This window comes from Lampetra fluviatilis, chromosome 10, assembly GCF_964198595.1.
Source record: "Lampetra fluviatilis chromosome 10, kcLamFluv1.1, whole genome shotgun sequence".
Lineage (NCBI taxonomy): Eukaryota > Metazoa > Chordata > Hyperoartia > Petromyzontiformes > Petromyzontidae > Lampetra > Lampetra fluviatilis.
Window position 1 is genome coordinate 13,559,807 of NC_136284.1, and position 18,901 is coordinate 13,578,707.

The window sequence follows — 18,901 nt, forward strand, 5'->3', positions numbered from 1 at the left end:
CCTAATTTCGTGCGCGAACCACCAAGGGGCCCCAAGCACACAGCACCGCTCCGCCACTGGCGTGGCAGGTTGCGAGGGTTCAGAGGTTCGAATCCAACCGACGGCTGCGATTTTTAATAGCGGGGCCGCTGTGACATGAAGCGCGTCGATGGTCTGGTGCTAAGTGGAAATTTCCATTTAAAGCTTTCGTGACTGCAGGGATTCATCTTCTTGGTTCTTTCGGTAAAGTCACGTAGAAGGGAAATGTGACTTTACCGAAAGAACCAAGAAGAAGTGGAAATGTGTTCACCACGATGGGCGGTGGGGGGGTGTTGACTACCTCGCCTGGTATACAGAAGGTCATGGGTACTATCGTGACCCTGACGCCTGTTGTATATTCGAAGTTTGCGTGTCTCTCTCCCCGTAGGTCTTGTGGATTTTTCTCCGGGTCCTCCGCGTTTAGAGTATTTGGCTGCTATACATTTCCACGTGAAAGCCACTTCGTTGAGCTGTCATTTGTGGCCAGGTCGCTGCTGAAAAAGAGCTCTATCGCTCAGTGGGCCTTACCTGGTAACATTACAAATTTTTGTTTAGTTTTTTAGTTCATAGTTTAGTTTTTAAATAGTTTTAAAGGCTTCTTAGAATAATTCTAAACAGTAAGACTACAGTACTTCACTTTGTGTGTCAGCATTTTGACCCACATTTGAAAATGGCATTGTACTCTGCCAACATTTGAAAAACACTGGCACGGTAATAAGAACACAGACGTTGCTGTCTGTCCATGCTTCAGCTTTTGTTAACAAAATGCCACAGTGGGTTTTCTTCACCATTGAAAACCACGGCGATGATCGCTGCATTGAGTGCAATAAGTGAAACCGTTCAACTTTTAAAACAGTTTTTTAAAGATCTTGGATCCATCCCGGTTGGACATGGGGTTATCTGTGGCTGGAGGTTTCGGTCTTGGGGAAGGGAAGCGGGGTATTGACGACATCTCAGTAACAACAACAACAACTTCACGTGAGCTGGGCAAGGGCTCGCGGGATGCAAGGGAGGAGTGGACGGAGCTTTGTAAATAAGTGTAGTACACGTAATGAGCCCTCAATGATTAGCAGCGAGACACGCTTGTGCCGTTTAGTGGCACTCCATCACGGCTATACACTACCGCGGCAAAGTAATACCCGGTGAGCGAATGATGCACAACCTAAAACACGATCGAGCTTGTGACCACAACTGTGTGAGCTAACAGGGAAGATGGGTGAGTAGAGGCACAGCAGGAATTATCATGGTGGACATGAACAACCGGGGAGAAAATTGTTGCAATCGCCTCTTTGAATATCGGTCGTCCAGCTGAAGCTGCCAGGAGGGATAAGTGGGCAAAGCAGCTTAAGTAAAGAGCGCATTCTCGTAAGATCTGTGGACAACGGAATGTCCAGTAATTAAATTATCAGACCTTGGCGTGTAAGCTCCAAGCAAAACAAATCATTCTGTTCCTGATTATTTTTTTGCAGCTAATGGCATGTTGGGAAATTGCAAACAAATAAACGTCGGAAATGTAACCGTATGTATGGGTATCCATCCAGTTTTAGTTTTTTCTTCCACAGAGCAACACTCAATGTCCCTTATTTAACCAGCTGAAGGCAAGGGGAATCTGTAGTTTTCCCGATCGTATGTGCGTGGGATGGCATAGCTAAATTGGGAACCATAAACTAGTGGTGAAATTCCACGTGCTTATGGCAATGGCTGTAACAGTGTTATGGTACCAGTTATTATTGTTCACTTATACACCTCAGCGATGGACATTGTTTAAATATGCGATTTGTGGCGAATACGCCAGTACACAATAATCTACTCTTGCAAGTCGAAATACGTTTCAAACAATGTAAGAGTGGGATAGAATACCCACCTTTTATTGAAACGGAATCTGATGGGAGGTTATTCATTAAGGTCAGTAATGTCCTCTTCACTGCAGACAAAACCGTGCTGCCATTGCTCCAGTTCTGAGTGCAATGGTATCCCCATGGCCTAAAAGGGCAATCTAATGTGTTTTTTTGACCCATCATATAACGAGCCACCACCCACCTCTCTCTCTCTCTCCACAGCAGTGACTTCATCCAATTGAAGATAATTGTCTGGCATAAATTATAATGGAATTAGCGTTTGAAGTGAGAAACGGTCACAAAGTGCACGAGACCAATATGAGCCAGATGTGCGCGAGCTCGCGAGACGATGGCGCGAGCTTGCGAGACGATGGCGCGAGCTCGCGAGACGATGGCGCGAGCTCGCGAGACGATGGCGCGAGCTCGCGAGACGATGGCGCGAGCTCGCGAGACGAAGGCGCGAGCTCGCGAGACGATGGCGCGAGCTCGCGAGACGATGGCGCGAGCTCGCGAGACGATGGCACGAGCTGCACATCCGCGCAGCTCGACAGGGCAACAGTCATACGTCAAGTCCTCAATCGTCGGGCCGAGATGGTGGATAATCGTGAGAATCTGCGAAAAGCATTCATCGAATGGGAGCTGATGTACGATCTGGTTGGGTGACACTGGCAGGACGCTGGACTTACCATCCATATTCAAATCCGAGTTTTATATTGATTGAATTCATCATATATCCACAGTTGATCAAATGAATACCTCTTAGTTGTAGGTCAATATCCGTTACCCTGTAAGTGATGAATCCCTACCATCAAAATGTGAAGTCTCCACCATGGACTTTAATCCCCCTTTGGTGATGATCATTGTGCCATGCTCACTTGAATAAACGTAAATGTAAAAGGTGCAACAGTCTGTGGCGTGGTGGTGGCGCAGTGGCGACACGTATGCTCCACGGAAAGAAGCGCGCGATTCGATTAATGACTCAGGCGCCTCTCTGCGTGGAGTTTGTATTGTCTACCCCTGTTCAGCGTCGGTTCCCTCTGGGTTCTCTGATTTCCTTCCATGTATATTTTTTTAAACGTACAATGTAACTGATTTTTGACCAAATATCCCAATGCTGAAAAAATGACCTCCAAATTACCCGACAGGGATTACACAAGCAGCAACTTCACCTCCTAATGCGAAAACTTGGCTGATCCCTGTTGAGAAAAACTGTTGAGACTCAGGGAGCCCTTCTTGAGAAATAATCAAGCGTAACAATAATAATAATAGTACTTCAAAAAAACCCTGCTCATGCTACTACTGGTGGCAGGGTCTCCACTCGTTAAGGAGCATAAACCATCACATGAACTCCGGTCATCCTCAAAGCAGCGGCTTCTGGCTGCTGCCATCGAACAAAGACGGTCGCCGCATCGCGCGGCGCTTTCAGATGCGCTTCTGTGGCCGTCTGGAACGCTCTTCTTTCCGATATTAGGAAGCCACTGGAGCTATGCACCTTGACATCTATATTGAGAACTACTTTTTGTATTTAGTTCATTGCCCTTCCCCTGCACCTCGGATCAGCACGGTTGGCTACGTACGGTGCGAAAGAAGTTTAATAACATACATTCATGGAGGGAGATCAAGAGAGTCATCCGAGAGGGTATTTGGCTGACTCTTCTACACTGACAAGATGGCTTGGAAGAGGTTGGAATACCCACACACCACCTTGCAATTGATTAACGGCCACCTGCATGTTTATCCTGCTGGGTGAACAGAGATGCAGGGTGGGGGGTTTAAGACATTTGCCCCCATTGTTTCAACTGTCACGATCGGCAATCTTGACGGCCACCTCGGAGCCCAGCGTGTTTGGGAGTTTCACAAATCTGTGTGAGCCACCGACCGCTGCCTCCAAAGTACTGGATTACAGGCGTGTGATTTCTCATGAAAGGATGACGAATACCAGCCAGGTGCTGCTGCTGCTGCTGCGATGGTGTGAAGGTCAGCACACTCGACTTGTCACCGATATTCGACTTCACCTGCGGCAACGGGCATCTTAAACATCTCCCCGGCTCTGTCCACTTCGCAGCCTGGACCAATCAACTTCAAGGACAGTGCACATTATCAGAGTTATGTCTTTTGTTTGTATTATGGCTGCATGTATTGCGGTCTATGCAAACATGACTCCTTGTTCTAGATTTTGGACCACATCAATTCTAGACACCCATCTATCAGATTCACCATGGAAGTGGAGAAAGACGGTAAACTACCATTCTTGGATATTCTGTTTAAGAGGAGGCTTGACGGATCCTTGGGACATTCTGTCTACAGGAAAGCCACCCACACAGATTCCTACCTGAAACCGGATTCCCACCACCACCCATCTCAAAAGAATTCTCTCATCAAAACGCTATACCACAGAGCCCATGGCATTTCTGACCAACACCACCTGACTGATGAATTAAGACATGTACATCGGGCCCTCAGGATGAACGGATACTCTGACCGTACTATCCGCCAAGCTGTCTCTCCCACCACACAGAAACAACCACATGAAACTCCGACCAAAACTATCACGTTACCATACATAGCAGGCGTGACCAAAAAGATCTCCAAAATTCTAAACAAACATAAGATCCAAGTCCGATTCAGCACAGTGCATAAAATCCGTGATCTGATTCCATCTGTGAAGGATGTCGTTCCTGACTTACAGTATCCTGGAGTCTACAAATTGAGTTGCATTTGTGGTGATTGCTACATTGGAGAAACAAAACGTCATGTTGCTGATCGTGTCCGCGAGCACAAGTCAGATCTGAAACACGGCAGAACTGATTCTTCGGCCGTTGCCGATCATTGCTACAACTCGGCGGGCTCTCATGAAATTGTCTTTTCCGAGACCAAGGTTCTCTGCAAGCCTCCTGGCTACCATCAAAGGTTTGTACACGAAGCCATACAAATATACAAACACAGACACAATTTCAACCGTGATGATGGGTACAAACTCAGTAATCACTGGAAATATGTTATTAACCACGCAAAAAAGACTTAATTACACTTTTTGGACCATCTTATCTGACAGGCACTATTTTAATTTACTTCACCGAGTGTTAACATCCCCAGTTATTTTTAACAGTACTCTCTTCATTTTTCAGCCTGCATTGGTATAAACATGGGCATTTTCGTTCCTTTGTTCTATCATGTGTATCAGACCTCCCCTCCCCCCTCTCTGCCCATTGTGTTGGCGTGCGCAGCAGCCGCGTCCAAGCCGTCGCCAAATGTTTTGTTGGCTCCCTCCCCCTCCCACCCCCCTCCCTCCCGATACGTTCCATTCATTGGCTACCACATTCTGATGAGCTCCCCCCCCCTCTCCTCCCCCCTTCAACTTGCTTATAAGGGATTACATCTTGAATCATTGCTTCACTTGATGCAGCTAATCTGGCTGTGACGGTCCCACCTGATGACGGAGACTTGTGTTGCCTCCGAAACGTCGTGAATTTTATTTTAATTTTTGTTTTGTTTTATTTTACTTTCATTACTTTTAATGTTTTACCTACGTGACTTTACCGAAAAAACCTGAGAATATGACTCCTTGTAAAAAGGTGTCAGTTTTGTTGCCAGATAGAAGGGTAAAAAAACAATTATCATATTTTTACTGGCAAATGAGGTTCCCATAGAGGACACACCACAGTTAAGTCAAACGGCAGGTTGCATGCTTAGTGGGTATTCCCCCCCCCCCCTCTTCCAATGTACGTCTGGCCAGCGTGGAAGAGTAGGCAAAGTACGCTCTAGAGCTCCATCCAGTGTAGGCCCTTCCGCCAGCAGTGGTGATAGCAAGCAGTTGCACGGCTGCGCCGTCTCGTACCATCTGCTTGTTGTCCTCCACACCTCCTGGGTGATGTTTCTGCCCTCGTGGGTTGATGGGGTTGTCGCAATGTCGGAGCTTTGAAATGATTCGCATTCCTCATCCCATGGCCCACGCTGCGGGCCCCGTCAACGCTGCGATGCACGAGCCATTGACCTGGCCAGAAGACATGAACACTGATTTGTTAGCAACTTTTCTAATCCATGCCTGGGGTTAGCTGCCATTTCAGTCAGAGTTGATAATTCGGGACACTCATATTCCTTGTTATTGTTAGTCATATAGTTCAAAATTTGCTCAATATTTCTTTCCACAGTTCATTTCGCACACCACCCCAGGGTACAGCAAGAATGCGCAACCTTTGCCAACTCACTGCTGGATAAAGATCTGTCGATCTTGGTTGACCATACTTCACCACAATGGTCCGTATGGCTTGGCAATGGTGGTACCAAGGACCGGATGAGATATCACTTCCTCCTTGATGTTATCCGTGGCCTGGAATCCAACGCAGGTATTCAGGTTCATAGTGCAGTGCACGACACAATGGACCACCACTCCCCCTAATCGGTGCAGAGCAGCGAAGAACTCTTCGTGACAGGGCGATCAAGATTCCATCGGTTGAAGTAAGGTGCGTGAAACCACGATACGTTTTTGTAAGTGTTCCCAGCAAGGTCTTTAAGCCATATCACAACAACCACTCAGCCAACTATTGATTGCTGTTCTGCATGTGTAATAAATTGCCCGTGTTTTGTTGCTGAGAAAACACACTTTAATGTGGAATAATACCCAGAACTTAATATAAACACTGCTGAGAAGCGTAGATTTACACTCTGAGAATGCTCACGTTGGGGCAGAGCTGCGTGCTTTGCTTTTAATTTGTATAACGACTGCCACGCACACATTTAATGAGAATCAGCGAATATTAATAGTGTGTTTGTGTAACCTCTGAATGTAATAATTTCAAACCTTTAAAATGCAGGAAAAAAGCAAATAAGCCCAACATTTAAACACATACATCAATGAGGCAAACCCCTTTTTTCGTATTCAAGTCCGTATTTTCTATGATTCTTTCATTATGAATTATATTGAACTGCTCACCATACGTGGCCAACCATTGCTAATGTCCGTGGGACGAGGCTCATTTGATCATACCAGCTGTCTGCAATAGCTGAAGAGGTTTGGAGAAGTATTACAATTCATCAAGGGGCATCACAACCTTTGCTCATTCACATAAACTCGCAGGGGTGGCCAACCTCTAACAGACCAAGTGCCAAAAGGTCCCCATGTGTTCCGCGAATAGCCAAGTGTAGATATAACATTAGATCATACAGCTTATTGCACGACTTTAATTCGTCATTCCGTGCTCCTGTGATAGTACGTTCTACGTTACTCCTCTTCCAAAGGGCCGCGCGTGGTGGATTAAAGGGCCACATGCGGCTTGGGAGACGCTGGTCGGCCACCACTGACTCCTCGGGGTCGCGAGCTCGATCCAGCATGGTCACACTGCGGGGCTGGGTAGCGCCACACACCTGCGATCCAGTTCTTTGAAAGCGGGGTTGATGGATGACACGGAGATCGCCATGTACCTGCAAGACTCCTGACCTCCTGAACTGCAATGCTCGTATAAATATGGCAGTACAGCAGGCGGGTTCCGGTCCCATGCAAGAGATGTATCCGAATATGGTACTCGGTTATCTTATTCTCAGGTTTTTTCGGTAAAGTCACGTAGGTAAAAACATTAAAATTAATGAAAGTAAAATAAAACAAAACAAAAATAAAATTCACGACGTTTCGGAGGCAACACAAGTCTCCGTCATCAGGTGGGACCGTCACAGCCGAATTAGCTGCATCTTGATGCAGCTAATTCGTGAATTTTATTTTTGTTTTGTTTTATTTAACTTTCATTAATTTTAATGTTTTTACCTACGAGACTTTACCGAAAAAACCTGAGAATATGAATCATTGCAGTCACGAAAGCTTCAAATCTAGAAATACTCGGTTATCCTCTATTAGGAAGCCACTGGAGCTATGCACTTTTAAATCTAGATTGAAAACTCATTTGTTTAAAACAGATTTTTTTTTTGGTGTTTTTAGTTTGTTATCATTCCCCCGCACCTCCGATTGGCACGGTTGGCAACGTACGGTGCGAAAAAGTTCAACATACGTACATATTCACATCGACACTTATTTAAAACAATTGGCCAAATACACGAATGCAGGACCCGTCCTTAAGTAACACTCAGCGCGCGTGTTTCCATATCGCCCGTCGTCTGTTAGAGCGATGCGGGTGCACAGTGGTTAGCGCACTGCTCCGTGACGCCAGCAACGTGAGTTGACTTCCCTGCCGACACCAATATGAGAGGCGAGAGTGACGGCAACACTGGTGCCTGGCCCTCTCTGCCTCTTAACCAAACCGCAGCGAACAGCGTGGTGAGGTATGGTCAAAGAATGGCCGTGATTTACAGAGCATGGAGAGGCTTTGATCCAGCAGTGGATTGTTGATGGGCCGTACATTATGATGTGTTTTTTTATTTTATATTTCCATGCAATTAGTTGTAAAACATTGATAACAGCCTCTGTGAATCTACCAGAAGCTACTGATGTTGTTGTTGTTGTTTCATAAAACACTGAGATAGTTTTTTGTTATTAAATTGTCAATGGATACGGGAAAGGAAAACAAATACATCAGAAGGTGTTCTTTGCAACGAGCCACTAATCTACAACATTACAATGTAAAGGATACACATTCATGGGCCTTCACCTGGTGCAATAAAAAAAACATTAAATTAGGCGACGCTTTCTCGAAGCAAGAGTCTCGTACAGTGCTGCAGTCCCGTTCTATTTGATCATTGTTGTCATTAGGGATAGGGCCTACTCGTTCCCAAGCTGTTTGTTTAAAATGTGAACTGAAACAATGGAAAAGATCCACAAATATACGGGCGAATTATAAATCACAGCGAATTCTATTAAATAAATACACAATCCCATTTTCTTGTATAAATATATTTTTTGTAAAAATTAATAACGCCAAGGAACAATGGTACCCCCCCCCCCCCCTTAACTTGTTTATAAAACGCAATTGCACACAAACAATGAATGTTATTGTTGCGCAAAGAATGTAAACAGATTGCCAAAAACTTAATGCGGATTAAAATGTTGCTGAGAAGGAAAAGCAATTGTTTATTGTCAAAGTTGTGTTTGCAGAGCTCGGTTCTTACGTGCTCGCGACTATTAAAACCTTATTATCCTTCTCAAATTATCTTCGCCTCGAGACGAACCAATTAGCTTGAACCAAGCTTGCTCCGCCCCCGCCCCCCCCGTTATAAACTCTGAGAATATTGTTCGTTAAATTCGCAAAGATAACTTGTCAACGCCGACTGGTGCACGGCGTGGCGTGTACCAGCTTAGGATTGGCCGTTCTGCTCGGTCACAAAGCAAGAGACTCAAGGCGGTCCGTAGGCAGTGGTACAGCGAGGAGGTTGTCCACACATCTAAGTGCATTTTAAAACGATAGTCACACTGGGCCGTGTTGCGGGAATTATGGTTTCCTACCACGTGTTAATCTATTCCATAATGAATCGCTCAGACATCCTAAGAGCCTCTGGAATAACATGATCGCGTCTTTTCGTGACTTTTTTAAAATCAGGACGTGAATCAACATCCAATGTAAATGCTACATTATGGCTGTATACGTTTTAACCGGTAGGAAGCCCCTGGTTACACCAGCCCACAGGGGATTATTGTGTCCGTCGTGCAGGGAGGGGCTGGGTGGGGAGGGTGGGGAGGGGCTGGGTGGGGAGGGTGGGGAGGGGAGGGTGGGGAGGGGCTGGGTGGGGAGGGTGGGGAGGGGCTGGGTGAGGAGGGTGGGGCTGGGTGGGGGTGGGGCTGGGTGGGGAGGGGCTGGTCACCCCGTGGTGCCCTCATAAAACTCAACGTTTAACCTCCTCACGCCGGCTTGTGCCCGCCCTCACAGTCGGGCATATTTGCGGAATACACCATGCCGCCGTTGACTCTGGCCATTGACTGAGCAACCCAACGTTCCTACCAGCTCCCTCCGCAGGAACTATAGAGCTGCGACGCTGCAATGAGAACGTCCACTCTCAAAGTCACGTTCTTGACATTGGATCACGACCGTCTTCGTTTAACTTCGATGCAGTGAGGATGGCTCGCATACACTAAAGACTGACACTCTTTAACGCAACACATCACAGCACCTGTGTAGTTTTTTTGTGTGCAAAATTTCCCAATTGTTATCTTTGACTGTGCTGTTATTCGTCATATCACGAGGCAAAGTGTCCATTCGGATCTCTCGTAGGAGAGTGCAATCCTTCGTGTTAGAGGGCAGCCCACGGAATCAGACACCACAGAGCTTCCTCTGAAACCCCTTCAAGAGACCTCTGTTGCAGGTGGCACTTCCCCACCCACTCTGAATATAAAAGTAATGTTTTCATCCAATGCCGGTCACATTTAACATTTAAAATGTCAGAGCGATAATTTAACCAAATTAAGTGCGGAGAGAAATTGAATGTGATTTTATTTTGTTAATTCATGAGAGACTGGGGTGAGACCATGGACCCACTGCCCTTGAGAACCCAGTTTAATCACTGGCGGCTGCCTCAATTCGAACTCGGGACCTGAATGGTTCCAACTCAGCTCCCTGACCTCCGAGCCACCTGGCTACCTCAGCACCAATGCCTTTTGTTTCAGAGCAATATGCAAACAGTACATACACTGATAATTGCTTATTACTGCAAAGTAGCTAAGCGGCCGACAGCCTATTCAATCCACTGAGTTTCTTTGCCTGTTAAAATCTGCACCTCCGATGAGTACGGTCGGCTACGTACGGTGCGAAAGAAGTTCAACGTACAACATCCATAATCAACGTTTTTGGGTTTAGATCGCGTTATTTATAAATGTGTCGTAACCCTCCACCACCCGACACGGCCAATCAGCAAAAAAAGTGTCACGTTGACAAAAGACAAATAGTTCACTGCTTTAGCCCACCGGTGTGTTGAAGCGTGAAACCACAACATAAAAAAAATTTTGAGTACGACGTTTCGCTGGTAATTGCATCCAGCATCATCGGGCAATTCGCCAGAATGGTGAGGCTCTGCTCTACGTGTTCAACGTACAACATCCAACTATCTCCCTGTTTGTGGCTGCGTTCACGGAGGTCAGGTGCCCCTATTGACTCTACACCCGCTCGCCTCCAACCCCCCTCCAGAGAACCCATCACGGGATCCCTTCTCTCCTACAAATCAGCTTAGTCAAGCAGAGCACTCGCACACTTCACACGGAGCTCACGGCTGAATATTGTGGTCCCAGTCACCCTTAATTAAAATTGGAAAGACCGTGACGAATTCTTTTCGTTATTAATATCTGCGTCGTTTGTTTGTGTTGGCACCGGCCAGTCGAAAGTAGGTGATGTGAATTTGAGCTGAAGACGATTATAATTACACATCATTAGTCGTGAAATAATTCAATAAGCACGCTTTCAGATGCACTAGCTGATTATGACGCGAACATTGGCATCCCTGTTGGGTCAATAACACGAGCAGCACGTTGTGGTAAGCTAAGAGGCTTGTTTTATGGATAAATAGGATCAAACCATGGGAATGTGGAATTTCCATCGCCGGTTTCAGGGCTACCAACGGCCATGAGCACACCTCTTGCTCAGTTGAACAGGGAGATTTATTTACTCATTCTGATAAATAATTTCATGCTCATGACTCATCACTCTAAAATGTATTCCACGAACACATTTTTTGTGTTGTCAAATACCACGGGCTTTATTGCATGTCTCTCTAACTCGCACTGACTGGAGTGGTGAAGTATGGTCGAACGATACCCACGACTCACGTGGTGTGGAAGGGCCCCTCATCCAGCAGTGGGTTGCATGTTACATCATAAGCCATCTTTCTGTAAAATTACAAACCAACGCTCCAGTTACCGCGTGCACATATCCCGTTGCACAAATGCATCCAGCTATGTTCAATAACGCTGCCTTCAGCAGGCAAAGCCTTCCTAGGTGGCTTCCCTTAGCTATTGGGTACAGAGCCTACGTTGCGTGCATTTTCCATGCATTAGCCTTAATAGTGTCACAGTAAATAGTGGGGTGTGGGTGGTGCCGAGAGCTTTGGGGAGGAGGGGGGGGGTTAAGGCAAGGCGATTGGGCGCTCAGTGTTTTAGAAGAATGCAGCATTGTTCAGTATGGGGGCCAAATTAGAGCTCGTGGTCTTTGAGGACTTGTCTGCACGTCACGACTGTCTGTGCGCGCTGTCGTGTCCCTCGTGACCGGTGCGGGAGGGGCATGGGAGGCTCGGAGGAGGAGGAGGGGTCGGCAGGCGTCTCGATGTCTGCACATCCGAAGGGCCACCCGCCTGTCCGCCTGTGCGTCTGGCGTCGGATGGAAGCCGGACGCGATTGGTTCCTCGGCTATGAACAGCATCCTCATCACGACTTCCATCTCTGTCCCCCCCCCTCTCTCTCTATCTCTCTGTCTCTCACTTTGCTTTTCCTGTTCTCCCAATCACGAGGGCTGATTGCGGATGATTGCAAAAGTTCAAGGCGTAAAATAAATAAATAACCCCGTATGGATTACGCGATGAAAGCGCGTTATTGTTCCTGTCGGTTAATGGCATCGTTCAAATTGTGAACGAAAGTAAGGGGGCTTGGGCAGGAGACGTCGCTCGAAGCGATGATGGATGATGGTCAAGAACAATGAGGGAGTGGCAGCCGTTGAATGGAACGCGTCTGAGAGCGCGGCCACCAGCGAAGTGGAGCGATTGAATCCATTCGTGTGCCGGTCGTGCGCTCTCGGTGGATTGTTACATCGCAGGAGGTCGCAACGGCTTGGGAACGTCTTCATCCAGCAGTGGATTAACCATGGCTGACGATGATGATTGTTCTTCTTCTATACCAGCGGTTCTTAACCTTTACTGCAGCCATTGGTTGTCAGTCGTAAAAAAAGTATAATGTTAATAAAAGTTTCGATTTAAAGCTTTCGTGACTGCAGGGATTCATCTTCTTGGTTCTTTCGGTCAAGTCAGGTAGAATAGAAATAATAAAATATTATAAAATAATAAAATAATAGTGGTCACGTAGAATGGAAATAATAAAATTCTATTATTTCCATTCTACGTGACTTTACCGAAAGAACCAAGAAGATGTTAATTCAAGGTTTGTCAGGATTTTATTCCACCTTACTCCAGGTTACGTTCTACTTTTCAGATTTCTAATTTCTTCAATTTGCGCACCAATATCACTTTAAACACCTTTAAAAAACAATATACAGGGTGCTTAAAAAAATGTTAACACTTCCGAGAATTTGCAACAATACCACAAGAAATGTCCCTCCGAGTTCTGGAGACCACCTGGAGAAAATTCCAGGGCACGTGTTGACAATGATGGCGAACAAGCGAAGACTCTTTGACTTTTTGAAGCTTTTAACACACATTCGTTATCATGTTAAAGTGTATTATCCGTTCTGTTTTCATTAAAAACGATAGTCCCCTATAAGTGTTAACATTTTTTGGAAGCACCCTGTATATGTGCATTTACTCTCATACCTGTTAAATGTTGTCATTCTTAAAAAGAACAGACTTTCAACATTCAGCTTTTCTTACAGCACAACTCGTCTGTCGGACCACAGACATTTTGAGCTTCTGTCAACCTATTCTACCCTCTTTACACTGGAGTGGCTGAGACACTCGAAGGACGCCGACACACTTCGGATGCGACCTCGCCAAACAAATGCTAACCTAATGTCCTTCCCGTTGAATTGTTTGTCCTGCATAGGGCCACACTGTGTGTAGACGAAGGCTGTTCACGATCCGTAATGTCAGATGTAATCTGCCCAGACAGTGCTGTGGTTTCAGTGCTCAACTCAATCAGAAGGTCAAGAATTCAAATGTCGGCCGTGCTTCTGCTCCACCCAACAATTCCTCGAGATTAATGCCACTTTGCGGTAAAAAAAATGAACAATGTTATCGTATGGTGAGATCAGGCTCATCCACGGCGAAGAGCCATTGCGGCAAAATCGTTCGATTCACAATTGGAAGGGGTGATATGAAATCTCATTCTGGAGTTGGCACAGCCAGTCGTCTCTCTGGGCTTCACGTAACAAGTACCACGTTCTGGGAAGGCAGCAGCGTGATGGGTTTCTGTTGTGATGGATTTTCTTGCCATTTACAGAGTTGAATGAGTTGTCCTATGGAGAGTCTGGCCTCCACAATAGGAACGTGGAATTTCAGCCTCTGGCACAAGGCCACCCAGCAAAGATGGGTAATGCACCAGGCTCACGTGAGCACGGAGGTTTTTGGACTTTTGAAATGTAATTGCATTAGCCGAGTTATTAACCAAGGAACGCTTCAATGCCTGAATATTACCATGACCTTGCGAACTTCAAGAAACGTTGAATTTGATGTATTCGATCTTTAATAGTGATGTTTGTTTCTGGACGTTTGGCGTTTTGGGCCTTTGATTTGATGCTCAGGAACTGTGATATATATATAAATAAACGTAATCTTCATACTTGTAATTCAGTCACCTGGAGGCAGTCAGTTGTATTTTGAATAATTCAAATATGCAAGACACGTATGTTTAGTGGCAGCATTTTTCCTTAGAAGACAGTACAGAAAGTAGGTTGTTGACTTAAAGCTTTCGTGACTGCAGGGATTCATATTCTTTGGGTCTTTCGGTAAAGTCACGTAGTTAGGTTTCTGATTGTTAATCGTTTTTAGAATGTGTTTCTCTCCTTCATACACATTGCTTTTCACAGGGCACTTATTTTCCTCCCACTGGCCAGAGAACAAGATCCTCGTGAAGTGTACCCCATGGCACGTGTGTACGTGTGAATGTGTGTACACACAATGTGTGTATACATACATACACACACTCACACGTGTGTACATGTATATATTGTGGGGAGCAGTGGCACAGTGGTCCATGCGCTGCTCTACGAACCCGATGAACCGAGTTCGATTCCCGCTCACGGCCAACACCAGCGACCGTAATCGGAACCAGTCCTGGCCCTCCCCTGGGTCGACTCAGCCTCAAATGAGTACCTGGTGCGGTGTGTAAACATCGCCACTGGGAACACAAAGGCGGTCTGGCGTATTGCGGGCCACCCACCTCCACGTGAAACGTGCCGGCCTTCATCGGTGCTCACTAACAGCATTTCCCCCAACATTTTGTTGAAGGCTATCAGGGAGATCTTGTCTTTGACGCATATACACTACTGCTGCTCCTCAATGGAAATAGGAAAGTGACCCTGATCTGGGACTCCCCTTGGTCGACTCAGACCGAAATCATTAACTGGTACAGCATATAAACCTCGGCACACGGGGGACAAACGTGCCACAGACAACGTCGCAACACCGCTTCGTGCGCTACGCACGTCTTGATCGGCGCCCACTTAACAGTTCTTGCCTGCAGCCTATAAATATAGACCGGGAACCCTTTTTTCGTGATGTCTGGCTGCTTCGCATTGTCTCTTCCAGTCTCGCTCTGCCATTTGGTAACTCGTCTCCCTCTCTCCCTCTCTCTCGTTGTCTCTGTCCGAGACGCAGTCACGGCATCCCACGAGGAGCTGCGGCTTTCGATGGGCGTTCACGCGGTCACGCCCAGATGCCCCCAAAGTCAGCGGCTGCGATCTCCTCTCGGCCGCTGCCTGCCAGGCTGCCCTCCCTCCCACCCGGCAGCAGCAGCTGCCACTCGGCCGCGCGAGTTAAAACGTGCGTCTGACACGCGCCAGGCAACCAGGCTCCTTTTTAGACTCGGCTCTGGCAAAGGGGACAGCGAGTCCTTAGCACCTCATCAATCTCGAGCCGCAGCGACTGCCGCGGAAACGTTTTTTTTTGCACGGTGTCTTTTTTTTTATCCACACTTCCAGCGGCTAAATGAGTTCTGGATGCGGTTGTGGTGAGGGTGGGGGGCAGAGACCTGAACAAGCATGCGCGTGCATATATATGTGTGTGTGTAAGTGGGAAATTATAGTGTAGTGTGAGCTATGAACACGGTGAGCCGAGTTCAATTCAGCTCACAGGCAATATCGGTGATGAATATCTGAACTGGTCATGGACCTCTTCCCCCTCGGTTGAGAACTCAGGCAGCCGGGCTTGGTGATGGCAACACCACCCCTCGGTGTTGTGCCGGCCTAAATAGGTGCCCACTAACTGCACTTGTGCCTACAGCGTGTTAAAGGCCACATGGAGGATCTTTGTCTTTGTGCCTATATGTATTTTTGTGTCCCTGGCCATCTGCTCTTGATCATTAAGAGTGTTCATGTTTGTGGTTAGGCTGGAAGTTGAACCATTCCCTACTCACATTTAAGTGCAACTGGGATGTCCTCTGACCCATACATTATTTAACATATTTTTTTCACCACATTATTGGAGAAGTTTTCCATCGCCATTCCAGTGGCATTTCCATCTGGTACATATACCATTTGAGGATGATGATTGCTCAGGTATGGTCAAAGATTGGTTCCTTACTGGTCAACCATGTTACGTATGCTTATGACCTGGAAATCGCTGCTCATTCTGAAACTTCGCTGCTGAAGTTTGTCACAAAGAGGTGAGGTCTTACCTACAGCACCACCAAATCAAATCACCTGGCTGGACAATGAATGTCACTGAAGACTCCACACCCTCAAGACCCGTGTCAAGATACCCGTCTCCCAGCAGGCTGCTACCAACATATCATGCCCAGTGTGCCACAGAGTGTTCCGGGCTCAGAATGGCCTCTTCACCCATCTGTGCCCTCACCGTACCCCAGACTCATCCCAATGAAACGTGGCACGGTCTTAATCAACCTTTGATGGACGAATAAGAAGAAGAGAAAAATGCATTGACCAAAGACAATTTCCCGCCTTGAAGCTTACAATCCTGCAAGATCAACAGTTCTTATTGTCGAGTGTGCAATGCAACACACCTGGATACATCCCGTGTCCTTCGCACTAATCAGCGAGCCATTATATGATTTCACAATTACCACAGTCTCACGTCCCAGGTGTTACACGCGAGAGCCAACAACAATACCATAGGGCCCACTTAAAAAATAACTTTTAATTTTAATTTGATTTAATGAAACGGTAATGAGCATGAATGAACTTGGCCCCAAAGGGAGTCAAAAGGCTCGCAACATTACGCTGCGTCTGAGATTTTGTTTCCAAACCAAACGTGTCGTCTCTCCGTGTACTCCTATGTTCAGTGCCCCTTGTGAAGCTGGGGCACTGCGTGACTCAACTAGTTGCTCAACTAGTTAGTTACTCGATCAGCATTAATCAACCAGCGTTAACCAGCGTTACTCAACTACTTCGCCGTGTGGATTGTGTTCCCTTGCTGACCAGAAACCCCTTGCCTCCTCTTAGTGCTCTGCAGCAACACTCTGGAACTCATTACCATCCTCTTTCCTCGTATCCCATTTCAGTCTTTTCAGACTATCAGTGGCTTGTCACTGTCACATCATGGTTGCTGACAGTAAATAGTTTCACAATCTGTCTAGACTTTTTGTCAATAACTTTTATATAAAAATACAATTCTGTTGCTGCCCCGTGTATCTTAAAAAAGAATGAAATATGTATTTTTAAAATCTAGTACTGCATAGGCTCTCTGTTCTGCTTTGATGGCTAACGTTTCACCCCTTGTGCTGAGAGCCTGGTGTGTTTTCGGTGCAGCTCAAACGCACATCAGAGAGCTATACAGCAGAGACAAAGATCCCCCGTATAGCCTCAACGGACCTTTGGGGCAAGTGCTGTTCGCGAGCACCAACGAAGGCTATACCGCACAGCCGCGAAAACCTAAGGGTACCGCATGGGATTTATTTTTCAACCAGGTAGTTAGTACCCATGGTTGGCTGCTCAAGGTCACGTGATCAGGTTCGTTATTTTTATGAACTGATCACCAAAGTTGGTTGCACGTAAATATCATCCGCCCGACAATCGGGCCTGTTGCAGTCTGTGCACTCGGCATTATTTCCGCGTCAGCTTTGCCTGCCGTCTTGTGAGTAAACATTCTTCCGGACACAAATGCAGCCCGATGGTCTGAGGCCACGAAAGGGCTGAATCTGTGAGGCCAATTTCTACTTCCGCACTGATGTTGGTATGAAACAACTCTGACCGCTTGAGTCATCACGATACCTGCCCCAGACTTGGAGGTTCCAACAAGTTGCCTAAGCTAAGACCTCCGTTAAATGTGTGAACAACACTCCACCAGCATTAGCGTCCAACCAATACACACCCTCCTTTTGTGACTCTAACCTCTGGACTCTGTCTTGCATTTTACAGCTTCACACTAATGTGTTTAGCAGGCTAATTGGCTAATTGGAATGCGATGAAACAAATACCGCTGCATTCCAATCAATTTAATCAGCCAATGAGTTCCTTTGTTGATTCCAATTAAGCTTACCTAATGCTTGTACCTTCATGTGGCTGGGAAATATGAGACAGAGTCCAGAGCCAAACTGCAGCCACATCCTGCCACCGCACCGCCCTCTCTAAACTCTCCCAGGGGCACAAAGGTTTTGAAGAGCACAGGAGCTCTGATTGAATCAAGGTGTTTACAGAAATATTGATCAATGCTGCAGTCTGGCCATGGCGGCGTGGCATGGAGAGAATGTGCCCCTCCTAACTCCTCTCATCCACTTCAAATGTTTACTCTTTACAACCCCCTTCTTCAATTGCTACGACCGTGCGTGAAGGACTTTCAGGGCATGAGCAACATCTAACATGAGAAAATAGTTGTGCGTGTGTGTGTCTGGGTGTGGTTTTTTTGCAACCCATGTTAAAATATTATCATCGATAATATCCATTTATTTGTTTAGTTTATAACACAGCAAATGAGATGGCCAACGATTTGGCAGCCTTTAAAATAAATAAGTGGATAATACACCATCTCTACAAATCTGTCCTTCTACCTAAAGAGCCCTTTTCACACATCCCATCAGCCGCATGGCCTTCTGGGAGTGCGTAATTTCAGCAGTTTTGGTAAAACTGGTTATTTATTTATTTTAGAAGACATCTTGAGCAATAAGTTCATCTTCTTCATCAGTCTGACATTTACCCACCATTGCAATAGAGTTGAAGTGGGCACAGAACCCAGCAAGGCTGGACGCAGAGGGGGCAGGTGCACAGCCACACCGCTGGACTTAGCGATGACCCACTTCATATTGGCTCCCAGTGGTTATCGGTCATATGACTGATGCACAGTGA